Genomic DNA, 5,555 nt, shown 5'->3' with positions numbered 1-5,555 from the left:
ATCGATGTAGTGGAGGAAAAGGTGGGAGGTGGTGCCAGTGTACTTGCGGAAGATGGACTGTTCCACATATCCTCGAAGAGGCAGGCATAGCTGGGGCCCATGCGGGTGCCCATGGCTACTCCTTTGGTTTGGAGGAAGTGGGAGGATTGGAAAGAGAAGTTGTTCAGGGTGAGGACCAGTTCAGTCAGTGATTTGACTGAGACAAGGTGGGGGGAGGGGAAATGAGGAAACTGGTGAAATCCGAGTTCATCCCTTGTGGTTGGAAGGTTCCTAGGCGGAAGATGAGGCGCTCTTCCTCCAACCGTCATTTTGTGGTGGTCTGATGATGGAGGAGTCCAAAGACCTGCATATCCTTGGTGGAGTGGGAAGGGGAGTTGAAGTGTTGAGCCACAGGGTGGTTGCGTTGGTTAGTCCGGGTGTCCCAGAGGTGTTCTCTGAAACGCTCCGCAAGTAGCCGGCCTGTCTCCCCAATATAGAGGAGGCTACATCGGGTGCAGAGGATGCAATAGATGATGTGTGTGGAGGTGCAGGTGAATCTGTGGCGGATATGGAAGTTTCCTTTGGGGCCTTGGAGGGAGGTGAGGGGGGAGGTGTGGGCGCAAGTCTTTCCTGAAGAAGGGCTTATGCCCGAAACGTCGATTTTCCTGTTCCCTGGATGCTGCCTGACCTGCTGCGCTTTTCCAGCAACACATTTTCAGCTCTGATCTCCAGCATCTGCAGACCTCACTTTCTCCTCCCGAGATACTGGTGTCCAGCGACCGAGGTTGTAGCCTGGAGGAGCGAAAGCTGGAGACACTAGGGGCACCCACTTTGACTTTCACATTGTGACTTTCACTGGGGCATGGATATGGAAGTGTCAATATTAATGAGGCAATGCGAAGTCATAATCAGTGTGAGGATGAACAGTAATTCCCATGAATGGGCCTTTTGCCATTCACTAGTCAGGACTTTGCCTTAACATCCAGGATTCTTTTGGAGAACAGTAATTGTTGCTCTTACCATTGAAGAAATGTCTCACCTGAACTCTCAAACAACTCTCCCAAATTTCTCACCATATCCCAGGGCCTGGGAGGAATCCACTGTACACCGATCTTTGAAACCTCGAACTGGGTCACTTTTGGTCTGTTTCTTGTTAGCTGCTGTGTCCCAGCAATGTCCACAAGATCCAGAGGTGGACCCTGTCTGATGAGACCCTTCTCCCTCGGTTGAAGATACTGAAGGTACAGAGTCCTTTGATCATCAAATCCTTCTCAAAATCAGTTTGCAGGTGACGCTATAAGGACGGATTTTAACCAGCCCTCTCACAAGGGATTGGCTGTGGAGGTTGTGGGAGGGTCAGTGACATGAAATGGACTGCTATGGCATTTCACCAGCATTGGCAAGATGATAATGCCCTTCATTCCCAGAGGGCAATTGGGCCATTTAATTGGCCATTTAACGACCTCCTACCGCTACTGGCACTTCACCAATGCTGGCCAGGCCCTCAGCAACCTGGGCACTGCGCTGGCCTCTAAGTACACTCCCTTCACCAGTGACACACAATCGCAGCAGTGTTTACCATCTACAAGATGCAGCAGAGCAATTGACCAAGGCTCCTTCGACAGCGCCTTCCAAACCTGCGATCTCCATCACATAGAAGGACAAAGACAGCAGAAACATGGGAGCATCATCCCCTGCAAGTTCCCCTCCAAGCCACTCACCATCCTGACCTGCAGTGTCGCTGGGGCAGAATTTTGGAACTCCCTCCCTAACCGCAGTGTGGGTGTCTTTACACCTCAAGGGCTATAGCAGTTCAAGAAGCTCCTGGTCACTTTCTCGAGGGCAGTTTGAGATGGGCCTGGCCAGAGATGTCCACATGCTGTAAGCAGGTAGTTAAAGCTCTGAAAGGCCTCCTGGTGGATTCAGAGAAAGGAAGGACCTTCGTCCTGGCACACTGTGGTCGACAGAGGAGCCTCCCATTGACAATGGCTGCCCCCAGAGCCCACTCACTTCTTTAGGAGGACAGCTTCCTCCCATGGCCCTTCTCTTTGATTGGCACACTCTCAGCAGTAGGCACTGCCAAAGCTGCTGATTCTCCATGTAGGGGGATCAGGTACTGGACTGCCATATATTCCCTGGAACTAACTGCTACCTGCAAATAGTAGGGGTAAGATGTCACCTTTTACATTCTTCATAAAACAAGCCTTTTAAGGTGGCACGGTGGCTCAGTGGTTAGCACTGCTGCCTCACAGCACAAGGACCCAGGTTCGATTCCTGCCTCGGATGATTGTCTGTGTGGAGTTTGCACATTCTCCCTGTGTTTGTTTGGGTTTCCTCTGGGTGCTCCGGTTTCCTCCCACAATCCAAAGATGTGCAGGTTAGGTGAATGGGCTATACTAAATTGCCCATAGCGTTCGGTGCATTAGTGAGGGGTAAATGTAGGGGAATGGGTCTGGGTGAGCTACTCTTTGGAGGGTTGGCATGGTCTTGTTGGGCCAAAGGGCCTGTTTCTATAATGTAGGGAATCTAATCCCCCTGGAACTAATCAAGTGAACATCCTCTGAACTGACTCCAATACAACTATATCCCTCCTCAAGTCAGGGAACCCAAATTTATATGCATCTGTCTAGTTAACCGTGGCAGAGATGAAACACTAGCGAGTCATCACAAGAAGAGACACTTGTCTGAACAATAAAATACTGTTTATTGTATTTGGTGCAGGTTACATTGGCTCGTTATTGGGGAGGGTGGAATGCACAAAGGTGGGAGGGGACTATTAAATCTGTCCTCACCCATCCTAGAAAAACTTGGCAGCTGTTTCTAATCTTTGGCCAGAATTGTATCCGGGTGAGGAGCTGCTAAAGTGCTGGGGTGGCACATCAGCCAGGTCCTGTTGTCTATCCATCTCCCCAGCTGTGAGACAGATGTCTGCTCCAGGGTGGCAAAGCAGTGATTCACATCATTAACGGCATCTGAGCGACCTCATGTAGGAACCACAAGAAGCCAGCATGCAGGTACAGCAGGTAATAAGGAAGGCAAATGGAAGTTTTGAACTTATTGTTAAAGGAATAGAATATACACGAAGGGTAAACTTGCTGCAATTGTACGAGACATTAGTGAGACTAAACCTGGAGTACTCGATATAAATTTGGTTCCCTGACTTGAGGCAGGGTGTAGTTGTATTGGAGAAGAGGAGGAGGTTTACCAGATTAATTCCAGAGACAAAAGGCTTGTTTTATGAAGAAAGATTGAGCAATTTAGACCTATAATTGCTCAAGTTTAGAAGAATGATAGGAGATCTAACTGAGATATATAAGAACAAAGAACAATGCAGCACAGGAACAAGCCCTTCGGCCCTCCAAGCCTGCGCTGACACATCTTGCCCTTCCATACTAAAACAGTCTTCACTTACAGGATCCGTACCCCTCTATTCCTTTACAATTCATGTATTCATTCAGGTGTTTCTTGAATGCTGCCTTTGTGTCTAGTTCCACCACCTCCTCTGGCAACACATTCCAGGCACTCACCATCCTTTGTGTGAAAAACTTGCCTTGCACATCTCTTTTAGACTTTCCCCCTTGCTCCTTGAGCCTGTGTCTGCTTGTAATTGACCTTTCCACCCGAGGCTGGAATCAACCTGGGTCCCTCGCGCTATGAGGCAGCAGTGCTAACCACTGAACCACCATGCTGCCCTCATTCTTGTTTGCATAGGGACTGGGAAATATATCCATGTGATTGCTGTGGATGCATCTTGTACAGTTGTTTAAAGGACATCCACATCTGACACAAATTAGTTGTTTTTGATCATGTGCAATTTATAACTATAGATTAGAGATACTGGCCCTAACTCAATTTTTAATCAATGAAGCTCCATTCATTATTCATCTGCAGCACAAGAAGGTTCACAACTGATAATCAGTGTCACAGAAATAATTTGTTGACGTCTTCCTTGTGTGTTAACAGACTGGAACACCAAATGCAATTATCTATCTATTCTGAGACCATTTCAGTGTGGTTACACTTGAGAATAACATTGGTCCCATGTCACAGCCATCATCTAAAGCAAATTAAAAATAAAACCTTCCTGTACAATATCAAACCTGCATTCAGAATGACATCCACCCTGCATCTTTAACTTTGAATCAATTAAATTCATATTTTGCCATGTATGATTCAAACCTGCTTCTAATCCTCACTCAAATCGAATTAATGTCCTGCCTGTAAATGGAGTTCAAGAGTTCAGATTCTCATTCGGTCTCTCCTTTTGCAGAGACGCTCCAGAAAAACCCGTGTTTGAGTACAGTGAACAATGTGACTCATAAGAAAGTCGTGTCTGACTTGTCATTGATTGGTAAATAAGTCCATTACCAATTGTACAATTTGTACAAAAATTCCTTTTATGAAACCAATTACTTTTTTCAATATTTCCCCAGGAATACCCGTTATACTGACGGGATTAAATAAACTTTTCCACCTTTGAAATGAGGCAACTTCATGTTCCCTCTCCTTGATGTGCGAGTTGAGAAAGCTGCTGATGGTCTTTCTACTTTAGCTGACTGCTTGAGCACCTTCACTTGGTCACAACTCATGGTGTGACTCCTTCAGATACTGCACTGTATTGTCCTTATTGCTAATTTCATAAAAGATTGTCAAGCTGAGCCACTTGCTTCCTGAGTAAACTTGGTGCCAGAGTTAAAGCGAAAGGGTTAATTAGCTTAGGTTAGATTCCCCAAAGTGTGGAAACAGGCCCTTCGGCCCAACAAGCCCACACCGACCCTCCGAAGAGAAACCCACCCAGACCCACCTCCCTCTGACTATTGCATCTAACACTATGGGTAATTTAGCATGGCCAATTCACCTAACCTGCACATTTTTGGACTGTGGGAGGAAACCGGAGCACCCAGAGGAAACCCACACAGACACGGGGAGAACGTGCAAGCTCCACACAGACAGCCGCCTGAAGCTGGAATCGAACCTGGGACCCTGGCACCGTGAGGCAGCAGTGCTAACCACTGAGCCACTGTGCCGCCCATGGGAAACAAGCCATGAAGAGTACCATTCCCCTACCCTATATTTACCCCTGACTAATGCACCTAATACTACGGGCAATTTAGCATGACCAATTCACCTGACCTGCACATCTTTAGATTGTGGGAGGAATCCCACGCAGGCACAGGGAAGAATGTGCAAACTCCACACAGACAGTTGCCCAAAGCAGGGATCGAACCTGGGTCCCTGGCAGCGTGAGGCAGCAGTGCTAACCACCAAGCCAACCCTTTGTCAGTTAATGGCCATCTTGGTCAGACTATTGCTCGCTGTGCACCTCTTGCAGTCACAAATGGACCTAAGGCTGCTACTTCCAGGCCTGAGAAGTATCCAGCCAACCTCAGGTTCCCCTGGAAGGAGAAGCTCCCTTGAGATTTGAACAACAGGTGAAGCTAGCTGGCTCATGGTGCTATACAACTGAGTAGCAGCAACACATGTGGTATGTTCTACTAACTGGACGTCAAACATAAAATAAACCTTCCACCTAACATCCAATTGAGGATTTATACATTTCCAAGCTTGTGCAATCA

This window comes from Chiloscyllium plagiosum, chromosome 29 (assembly GCF_004010195.1).
Source record: "Chiloscyllium plagiosum isolate BGI_BamShark_2017 chromosome 29, ASM401019v2, whole genome shotgun sequence".
NCBI lineage: Eukaryota > Metazoa > Chordata > Chondrichthyes > Orectolobiformes > Hemiscylliidae > Chiloscyllium > Chiloscyllium plagiosum.
The sequence above is the reverse complement of the archived record's forward strand: the minus strand, read 5'-3'. Positions refer to the sequence as shown.